Below are 12621 nucleotides of genomic sequence, written 5' to 3'. Positions count from 1 at the left end.
ATGGATCACAAAACAAAATACATTTATTCAATTCATTGCTCTTTTAAGTAATCGCGTTTACCGCTTGAGAAAATACAGACCGACAGACGATGAACTGTATGTCGAATTTGGTTCAAAATTTACATGAATCCTCCTTATAGCTGCTAAATGAATGTTCCAAATTTCATACATCTAGCTCTTTACTTTTCGTAGTTTTGATGCTAATTTATATTCGGACAGCTTGATAGACTTTCTTTGAATGAGTTTCATTCAAAATTAGATAGAAAACATCAAATTAGAAAATTAAATAACATTTATATGTGTTTAGCTCTAAGCGTTTTTGAGTTTTGCGTTTCACAGCCAGAATTACAGAGGAACTTTGTAACATGACAGAAAAAATGTACTCAGCTGAATAAAAATAAATTATTCCATTTCCAATTAAATAAAATAAATTCATATTCATTCATGCCCTCTATATATTTGCAATACCACTAGGGGTATTGGTTCAGAGGTGATCGTTCTCTGATTCAGATCTAAATTGTGATTTGTGTATGAGTGAATGAAATGTATGAATGAAGTCCGCCTCGTGAAAAGGGCTGTAACGCATGAATAGCTAAGACGTACTCTTGGCCCTAGATGGCGCTACTGAAATAAGAGACGCTAAAACTAGGCTTAAAATCGATGGCTTTGTCAGCGGGCTTGTCTATGACAAGTGCCATAAGCAACAACAACAAGAATAATATCTAATGAGGAAAAGAATCATTTCATATAGAGAAGAAACAAAAAAAAAAATTGTTCTACATCGCGATCAATAAAAAATTTAAACAAACAGATTTGATAATCTGAGTCTTTTCGTAAATTATTGCCACAAGCTAACATTTGTAATTATTACCATGTTTCATTAAAAAAAGGGAATGCACAGTGAAAAAGTACTTAGTAGTATGACTAATTTATTTGCAGACTAACAAAGTCGCATGTACTTTAAAACTCATACAAAATTTGGGAGCTCTAGAATGTTACTTTCTTTAGTATATAATCAGTTAAAAATATACTTTGGATTCGAACTTTTCAAAGAATTTTAAAAATCTGTTTCGTTGCATGGAATTAAATATGCCTACTTCTCTAAATGTGAAAGGTTTCTTTAACCTCTTCGTCGTCTGTAACGCGTCTAGCGCGTTCAAGTGGAACTTTTGCAAGGCGGGCGTAACGCGTTTCAAGTGTTCTTTTAAACCTTTAAGATGCTTTGTAAATGTTTTCTTGTTTGAGTTTTTATTTTTGTTTGTTCTAATGCAGTGAAAAACAGAAATTTTCGTGGACAGTAGAGAACGGCGCAAGGGTTAAAGAATGTGATCAATATTAACTATTATTAGTTTCAGGAGAATATTATTACTAAATATTAACTATTAACTATTATTGGTTGAAAGGGAATTGAATAATTTATAAAATAGTTTTGTCAAACGGAAGAATTTCTTTGACGCCGATTGTTTCATTATCTCATTCGTATTGAAATTCTCATATAGATGGAAGCGCCATCATATAACTATTTGATTTTAGTTCGAAACATAAAAGCACTAATACTGAATGCGATATTTCTCAAAAATATGGCTTCCTTTTATGATTTAAATTCCTTATGGAACATTAATCTCGAAAAGCCTTTCTTATCTTCATTCATATAGCTAACATAGTTCGCTTTTATTACAATTAGAGATGACAACAGTTTCATTCATCATATGAATGAATGCTGACAAAATAGAAAGAAACTTGTCTTATTCAAAAGAATGGCTTCCCTCTTAAGATATATAACAAAGATTAATGATTGTTAGTTTAAACTTAATATGCTTTTGTAGGATTTCCTCATTCAATTCTTCAGTTAAATAAATTTGTTTAAAATACTCATGTCAAAATCCAAGTATCATTAGCACTGTAAGTCCTATATATAATGAGTTCTTAAATACTTTTCAAGCCCTTCGGATAAAAGTTTTCTTCAACAATTGTTGATTTTACATTGAAATAGGATTTATTTCGTGAAAGTTATTATAAAATGAAATGAATTTTAAAGATAAAAGTGCTGTAAGTGTCTTCAAAAAAGAATAGAAGATAATTTATTTCGTCAAAAATACGAGCATCAAATTACGAACGTAAAAACATGAGACGCTCACAGAAATATTCTAATCAAACTGAAATCGTAATCACATTTATAATATATTTTATTTTCTAATGGATGCGTAGGAATCTTTTATTCAATCAGTTAATTTCACTATCTTTATTGCATTTTTAGACCTTTTTTTAAACTTTTTTTTTCCTATTATGGATTTCTAGTCACAATTTTGATAAAAGAATCGTTACCAACTTTTATTGCTCTTAGAACCTTTGTAAAACGATAGAAGAAAAGTATTCAACTGAATAAAAATAAATTATTCTCTCTCCAAGTAAATGAAAATAAATTCATTTCCATTCATACACTTTATATGTTTCCCCTAGGGGGCCCCTCGAAATGAGGATGAGAAGCTTCTGGCGTGGTAATTGGATCTCACCAGACTGGGAAGTACAAGAAGAGGCCTGTTTCCTCCCATCGGTGACGGGACTTACTTCCTTAGGGAAGGTATGTACCGTGGCCGGTGATGGTCCTTAGGGCTCAACCACAGTTCCGTCCAGTGCTGCTGTTGCGGCTGTCTGGTCATTCAGGTATTATTTATCCGTGTGCTTTTGGGCGGATCTGAGAGTTGGTGATATGACTTACCCTCTATATGTAATTAGGAAAAGAATAATTCCATATAGAAGAGAAACAAAAAAAAGCGTTCTATATCCCGATCAATAAAAAATTTAAACAAGCAGGATCTGATAATCAGTCTTTTCGAAAATTACTGCCAATTAATTTATTTGTCAAAAGAAATTCCTTTTTAATTTAATTTTCTTTTTTTTAATTTTTATCATATTTTATAATGTATTTTTATAAATATCTTGACATCTTAAAATCAGTTTTTTCTCAAAAGTACCACTAGATGGCGCCATACATTTGGAATCAAAATTTAACTATAATCATTTGATTAAAGACAATTGAAATCAAGAAAGGTAGTGAAAAACAGATTATTATATCTTATCACAAATAGAGAGTTAAGTAAGGTATAATCAGGCAAAAATGTGTGCCAAAGACCAATTCATTTGAAGAAGGGTATAAAGTAAAAAATTAAAACTGAAGTCTTGGCTTAATCTGCCTATCATTTTAGTACATCTACATATTTTTATAACTCATTGCATTATTATTTGTCTGTTTTGAGAATAATCATGCAAATGCTGAAGCGAATTATATTTTACACAAGCTGCATCTGGTAAATTTGCTGATTAATGAATGCTGAAATTTCAGCAAATTTTTAACTTGTAGCTTTCTCTTGACTGATTCTTCAGTAATGTGTTTTTAAATTTCACATTTTTGTTAGATCTGCAAACAGTACTATTTCAAATGTCGTTCATCCCCCTATTCAATAAGCCGTGCATCGCCGAATTTTTTCTATAATTTCAACTGAAGTTTCAGTGTGTAACGGAAATTATGAATGGTTAATTATTGAAATAATCCCTCTTACTAAAATTGTTTAAACATTGACGCATTTCAAAAATTATTTACCATTACTTACTTAATTATAAAAATAAAATAATTTTTTAACTTTATTAAAAAAATACATTTAATAAAAACAGAATCCTCACAAAAATCTCCCCTTTAAGCCTCGTGTAAAAACCATGAGATCTCATGAGCCAAATGCTCATATTTTCACCTTTAAAAATTGAAGAAAAAACCAGTGTGAAATATTTGTAACAAATAAAAAAAATCAGTTTCTATAGAGCAAAGAAATAGAGTGCCGAAAAATGGGCTTAAAAATAATTTTAAAGATTAATTAAAAAATAAAAAACTGCCACAATTACGTTCATGTCAATAAAAATGATTCTTTATAACTTCATGATGTTGTGTAATTAATTTTTGCGTTATTAAATATTTTTTCGAAGTCATGACGAAAAAATGCCCATTAAAATTAAAAATATTAATTATTAATTTAAATTAGTTAAATTCTTTATTAAAGTTAAGAAAAGGGCTAAATGATGCAGGGTTTCATCCTTTAAAATTTGACTGTGTCATATTTGGTAATTCTAGAACTGACGATTTAACGTTTATTGTAACAAAACACATAAAACTCTCTTTTCTTATTTAAAGAGATACTAAACTGTGTAAAGAAAACTCAAAAAAGTGACACTAAACTCCAGGAAGTGGTTGCTGGTTCCATGTTACCACAAGACATTGTACGATAATCCCATGTTGTTGTTCGATGTTCTGAATGCCGGACAATATCGAACAATTTTTTTAGTCATTTTGGGCTAATAGGGAAATAGATTAGTTAACGAGGTTCAATTAAAACATTGACTGTCATGTTTCATGTCAGAAATCTACATATCACGGATTAACAGTCAATGTTTTGAAAATGTATTATATTTTTTAAAAAAACACAAACTATTATTACAATCGCTGCTTCTAAAATGAAACTTATCTGACAGACTATAAAAAATACTCCTTAAACTATATTTGATACAACTTATTAAAAAAAACTATTAAATTTTGCATTCGTCATAAAATAAACACTTTAGAATAACATTGTAAATTAGAAAATTTAAAGATTCCATTTTGAAAAAGTTTTATTGCCTTATATAACGACACAAAAACAACCGAAACATTCCAGAAGAACGAAAGAGAAAAAAAAGTCCTCTTTGGGACTATCGTTCTGTAATTTCAAACTCATTTATTCAGAGCATAATGATTTCTTACTTTTTTTATGTGGAAAAATAAAATCCATTTAATCTATTTTTATCCACAAAGAAGGGTCAATACTCAGCTGTTAAAGGCTTTCCGATCCCACGTCCACTGTAATTATGTATCTATTAACTTTTTTATAGGCCAGTGTGTCTGAAAAATTGATTGATCAGCTTTAAAAGTTTCAGTTTGTTACGGTTAATGGCATCGTGGTTAATGCTTCTGTTTCAATCATGCACATCTGTTTTTCTGATAGTTAATCATTTTATTTTTTGATATGTGATAAAACTATTGATTGGACAAAATTTAAGTAAAAGCTTTAATTGTTTCTTTTCATGATTGTGATTGGAACATTGTTTTTTTCGAAATGTGTGAAAGATGATTATTTAATTTAACGGTACTTCACTTTGAACACTCCCATACTATTATGTCTAACAACTTGGGAATACAACTTCATATGCACAATGAATAGAAAATATGAAAAATTATTTAAATAATACTGCTTTAATTTCTAAACAAAAAAAACAAAGAAATCATCGTAAAAAATCATCGTCGTGAAGAAAAGATCCACGTCATGAAATTACATCTAAGCAGTTTAACGATAATTAAATATAATCAGCATTTCCTGCAAACCATCTATTTACCAAAGTCGGTTAGTATACAAACTGAAGTGAATAAATCCAGTTCTGTTCTATATATTCATATAATTTGAAATATGTAAATAAATGCTGAATATTATAATTAAATTTTAAACACAAAATATGCATATCCAATAATTGAAGTACGGCAAAGTAAGCATAAATAATTTTTACCTTATAAATACCATCTTAATAAATTTCCAGGGTTTATTTCATCGCATTAAATATCTTGAAATTGATAATTCATATTATGTTATGAAACGACACAGGATCTTTAGCTTATGTTTATTAATGAATAAAATAAATTTCTATATCTGTTAATGAGTATAAACAAACTTTTAATGAGATTTTCTGAAAGGGAAATCCATAAAAAGTATCAAGTTATCCAAAAAAATCTCTTACACTCTAAATTATTCCAGAAATGACTAGATAACTTGCTTTTAATAATCTGAAGATATAATGAATAAATTAGATTTTACCAAAACTTAATTATAAGTAATTATATGAAATTAACAGAATGCGTTGACTGGCTTAACAATTCATAGAATGTCACATTTCTAGAAAAAAAACTTTCATTAAATATTTTTTTAAATATAATTTAATCGAAAATGGAACTAATTTCCTAATTACTTCTACAAAATGTTAATAAATTTCATTTATAAAGATATTCATTTCGAGCTTTTTCATGTTATTTATCAAATGCTGCTATTTGCTTGAAATTTACTAATTATATTCAGTTGATTCGTCCATATTTTGCCAGTATTTTGACAACTTAATTAGCAATATCTTAAAAAATATTTTTGCAAATTTATGTTGTTGTAAATATAGATCAAAGCTTTATGTCTAAATATATTATAATTCATTTTGGAAAAAAAAAATATTTTATTCAGAATTGTGGTAATACGCTTCGCAATTTACATAAAATGTTATTACGTTATTAAAATCCTTGTCATTTGCTATTTTTCTAGGTTTCTGTAATTTTTATTTCATTTGTCCCCTTATGAATATATTAATACCTCTATTATTATTTATACTTAATTTATAGAATTCTATATTTTTAATGAATATAAATATGTTTCTAATGAAGAATTTTCAATTTCATGCAAATTTTTAATATGATATTTTTCAATAAATATAGAAATACTAGCCGCCTTTGGCGACCAGCCGGTTCGCCAATCTTAATGTTCGTTAAAATTTTAATAATTAAATATTTTATGCAATTCCTACTTTAATAGCCTCTTCATCAAAATATTTTAAAGCTTCATATTTTGATAGTCATATAATTCTCTCATAATATTATAAACGCCTTCAGTCATAACGTAATATGTATCTCTAATTTTCTGTTAGTTCCCGTAGAATTTATACTATAAATTAAAGTGGAAAGGATTAATCTGCAATTAATATAATAATATTTTTTACTGAAACAAAGTATTTTTTTTGTAATATGATTACTGAAAACAGTCACTGAACGTTTAAACTTTATGGGCACTAAAGAATATCTTTCCTAATTTATGTAATATTTCAAGAATTTGTCAACAAAATATTCTCAGATTCATTATGACCAGAACGATTCATTAACAATGTTTCATTTTAAATGCCTCAAACACTAAGAAAATAAAACGAATCGCTTAAAATAATCGGTTGAAAACAGGTTAAAAAAAACTTAAACGATGTACTTAAAACTATAAGCGTATACAAAAAATATATATAACATAAATACAATTTAATTACAAAAACATGCAGCTAACCTAAAAATAATTTAAATCATCCATTGATAATGGTTGTCATGTCAACAATCAGAACACAATGCGAAAAGCGTGAATTTTCAACGCCAGTGACGGTAACACAAATGCGTGAGTTTTTCTACTCCAGTTGGGGTAACGCTATGCAGATTATACATTTTTAATTGCCTTTATTCTGTTTTGTTTTAATTCAAAAGTACTTCAGAATGAATCTGAAAGATCGATTCATTAACAATATTTCATTTTAAATGCATCAAACATTAAGCAAATAAATAGAATCATTTCAAATAATCAGCCGAAAAATCTTAAGCCTAGCCTCATTACTGTTGGGGGAAAAAAGAACTGAAGCCGTACTCATTTGGCGGTGGGGAAAATGAAGATTTTTTTGGCGGGAAAGTTAGTTTTTAATCAATAATTAAAATTCTAATTAAAAATTCAGAAAAAGGGTTATCCTATCTTTTAAGTTAGATCAAACTGCACACGGTGTGCAAATTTGATTAAAATCGGTTAAGTAGTTTAGGAGTCCATCGCGGACAAACAACGTGACACGTAATTTATATATATTAAGATTTATCATATTTACACAATTAATTTTTCTTATTTACTATTTTACCATAAGCAGCATTATTTTTCTCTTACTTACTTAATACTTTTTCTTTAATTTAATACAAGAAAATAACAAATAATAGATGCAGAAATTTAAAATATTTTTTTAAATCTAATATTAAACGACAGTAGCATCACATATAGACCTCCAACTAGATGATGTGGAAAGAGATATGATCTTTTGAGGATAATGAACTGGAAGGGAGTTGCTGGGGATAGAAAGCGCTGGAAAAGCTGGTTGAGGCAGCCAAAGTCTGCAAAGGGCTGTTGAGATCATGAAGAAGAAGCATCATATATCACCTTTTTACAGATCACTGCAATTTTTATTTTATTTTATTTTATTTTGAAATAGGATAGATCATTTGCAAGGGTGCCTTATCAAATGTTCCAATTCCAAAACAAGATTGACCATCGAGCTTTGACTATAAAAGATCACTGGTTAATCCAATTATCAATACATAAGCCGTCAATGCAAATACACAATTTTTTTCGTTCTTACTTTACGCTGGTAACTCTTTGACAAAAACGATTTTGCAGATCAATAAAGAAAATACCAAATAATACTATAATCTTATTGAAGTCTTGCATGGATACCTAAGTATTCTCTGTATTGGTTTCTTATAAATTTAAAATGATAAAATATTGAAATCAAAATTTTGAGTAACAGCTAGTAGATGCTGACACATTCAATTATTATTTCAATTTCGGAAAACGTAACCAAAGTACTCGTAAGTAATACTCTAAAGACTCTTCCCCCTAACACCTCTTCAAAACGTGCTTTATATCTTCAAATATCTTCAAAACGTGCTTTATTTAACAAAATACAATTTATATGCAAGCCAAACTTAAATAAAACTTTACAACAAAAACAACTTTTCGTTTATATTTAAGAGAATAAGCTGGTAAAACCGTTTTAATATAGCATAACATATTGAAAGATATTGTACAATATAGATGATACAACAAACTGAATGATACTGTTCAATATTATTGCATACCATATAATATTATACAATGTTGTACAATATTCTTTGGCATTATATAATATAATTCGGTATTGAAGAATAATGCACAATATTATACAATATTCTTTGGTATTATGTAATAAAATTCGATATTGAAGAATAATGCACAATATTATACAATATTCTTTGGTATTATGTAATAAAATTCGGTATTGAAGAATAATGCACAATATTATACAATATTCTTTGGTATTATGTAATAAAATTCGATATTGAAGAATAATGCACAATATTATACAATATTCTTTGGTATTATGTAATAAAATTCGGTATTGAAGAATAATGCACAATATTATACAATATTCTTTGGTATTATGTAATAAAATTCGGTATTGAAGAATAATGCACAATATTATACAATATTCTTTGGTATTATGTAATAAAATTCGGTATTGAAGAATAATGCACAATATTATACAATATTCTTTGGTATTATGTAATAAAATTCGGTATTGAAGAATAATGCACAATATTATACAATATTCTTTGGTATTATGTAATAAAATTCGGTATTGAAGAATAATGCACAATATTATACAATATTCTTTGGTATTATGTAATAAAATTCGGTATTGAAGAATAATGCACAATATTATACAATATTCTTTGGTATTATGTAATAAAATTCGGTATTGAAGAATAATGCACAATATTATACAATATTCTTTGGTATTATATAATAAAATTCGGTATTGAAGAATAATGCACAATATTATACAATATACTTTGGTATTATACAATAAAATTCGGTACTGAAGAATAATGCACAATATTATACAATATACTTTGGTATTATACAATAAAATTCGGTACTGAAGAATAATGCACAATATTATACAATATTCTTTGGTATTATATAATAAAATTCGGTACTGAAGAATAATGCACAATATTATACAATATTCTTTGGTATTATATAATAAAATTCGGTATTGAAGAATAATGCACAATATTATACAATATTCTTTAGTTATTATGTAATAAAATTCGGTATTGAAGAATAATGCACAATATTATACAATATTCTTAGTTATTATGTAATAAAATTCGGTATTGAAGAATAATGCACAATATTATACAATATTCTTAGGTATTATGTGATAAAATTCGGTATTGAAGAATAATGCACAATATTATACAATATTAACGGTGCTTTTGAAATGCCATGTAGGAAAAGTTAAGGATACCATATTAACAAGATAATAGTATAAACAATAGTAAATGGTAAAAACACATAAAAATAATAGTAAAAACACATAAAAAAAACAATCATAAATATTTGAGTCTAAAAATTTGACCAGAAAAAATATTTTCACATACATTTTAATATCACAAAATATATTCAAGTGAATTTTAAAAAGAATGTATAAAAACGATAAAAACAAACTATTTTTCCCAAAAGTTTTCTTTCAAACTTAAATCACTTTTTTTTTACATTTCTTAACACAAAACACATTTGCTAAAGCAAACACTTTATCCAATTAAAGACCAGATGCATTTCACACAAATTTAACGGGAAAAAAAATTCCAAACTTTGTAAGCGTTTCTGGAATAGGAAGTATTCTATCCTTTTTTTCCTCCAGTTTCCTTTCAGTAAAGGGACATAAAATTCAAAAGACATTTCATTTATTATAATGAGTTCCCTGTTGCAAATTACCTACTAAAATAGTCCGAGAAACCAGAATTAAGTTTTAAATGGAAGCTTGCAAAAAAACCTTAAAGGAATTAACGTCATTTTAACGAAATAATGTAAAACGTTTTTATTGCGAAATAAAACCGTTTTATTCCATCTAATTCAAAATTCTTAGCTTTATTGAATTTGCGAGAGCTCATATAAATAAAAGATCTTAGTGAATATATTTTATGATAATTTTAGTGAAATATTCAGAAAAATCTTAAGACATTTTACTACCGATTTCTCTTTAGTGATTTAAATAAGCACAAATAAAATAAAGTATAATTTTATAGTAAAATATATAGGATAATTTTAATTTTATACTCTTTTTCCTAATTGTGAAATGGATCCATTACGTGATTTTATGTGAAAATTCAATTTAGTTACATTAATGTAGCATTTTGAAACAGGATTAAAGATATTTGGATAAGTAGATTTTAATTTCTATATTAAGGTGTGTGTACACACTTGAAACTTCGAAAATCGTTCAAAATATCGAATGTTTTTTTATTGCTTGAAAATGATCTCTGATTTTTTAGCTTTCAAACGATACCAAAATTTTGCCAATATTCCAAATATTTCTCGAGTTATAATTATTTTTCTTGGGGCGCTTTCATTGAAAACTCTAGTTACGGTGTTTTTAAAACTCATTTTATGAAGAATGATATTTTTCCACTATGTTGCTACATTCAAACAATCATAACTCAACAAGAAATGAACCAAATACAGTTATTTATATATCAAAATAATCTGTATGAAATAGCGGATGTTTTGTGCCTCAATCAAAGTTATATTTATAGAAATAAATTTTTAATAGCTGTTTAAAAGCTAAAATGACAGAAAAATTATCTCTTTTTCTATTAATCGTTGATGAAAAAATTGTAAAAACTATATAATTTTATAACTTGATTGTGGCAGACAACATGAAGTCTAATATTAGGCATAATTTTCAACTAGAATTGTGTGTCTGTACAAATGAGAATTTAAGATATCATGTTCCGAAAAATAGGCTAATTAGTTCATTAAATATTATTTAATTAATAATTAGTGTAATATATGGTTTTTCTCACTGAAATGAGTTTAAACATATATTAATAACCTACTGTGAAAAAACTGCATTTTTAAAGTTAAAATTTAAAAAAAAAAATCTTCAAGTGTTTACGTACACCTCAACGAGGACGGTATCTGTGGGGCTATCCCCTCCCTTAAATTTCCACTCTCATGGTAGAACATTTGACTCTCAAATTCTTCGCACTTAACAGCCTGCTTAATCCCTGGTTCTTTAGTGATATGGGGTTTCGTACTTGGAACTCTTTGGTCCGAAAAATACCAAATCCAAAAAGGCCAGATTGTTTTAAAGGATAAAAAAAACCTTTTGTGGTTAAATGTTTAATATAAGATGTCCTGAAAGATCTTTTACAACCTTTAAGGTGTACGTACACACTAGAAGATTTTTTAAAAATTTTAACTTTAAAAATCCAGTTTTTTCACAATAGATCATTAATATATGTTTAAACTCATTTCGGTGAGAAAAAAACCATATTACACTAATTATTAATTGATTAAATAATATTTAATGAGCTAATTAGCCTATTTTTTGAAACATGATATCTTAAATTCTAATTTGCACAGACACACAATTCTAGTTGGAAATGATGCCTAATATGAGTCTTCATGTTGTCTGCCTCAATCAAGTTATAAAAATTCATAGTTTTTTTTAACAATTTTTTCATCACCAATGAATAGAAAAAGCGAGAATTTTTCTGTCATTTTAAATTTTAAATAGCTATTAAAAATTTATTTCTAAAAATATAACTTTGATTGAGGCACAAAACATCCGCTATTTCATACAGATTGTTTTGATATATAAATAATTGTATTTGGTTCATTTCTTGTTGAGTTATGATTGTTTGAATGAAGCAACATAGCGGAAAAATATCATTCTTCATAAAATGAGTTTAAAAAAAACCTGTAAGTAGAGTTTTCAATGAAAGCACCTCAAGAAAAATAATTATAACTCGAGACATATTTCGCATATTGACAACATCTTGGTATCGTTTGAAAGCTAAAGAATCAGAGAACATTATTAAGCAATAAAAAAAATCGATATTTTGAACGATTTTCGTAGTTTCAAGTGTGTACGTACACCTTAAAAGGAGGT

Source organism: Argiope bruennichi, chromosome 8, assembly GCF_947563725.1.
Source record: "Argiope bruennichi chromosome 8, qqArgBrue1.1, whole genome shotgun sequence".
In the NCBI taxonomy this organism is placed as follows: Eukaryota; Metazoa; Arthropoda; class Arachnida; order Araneae; family Araneidae; genus Argiope; species Argiope bruennichi.
Note: the sequence above shows the minus strand (reverse complement) of the source record.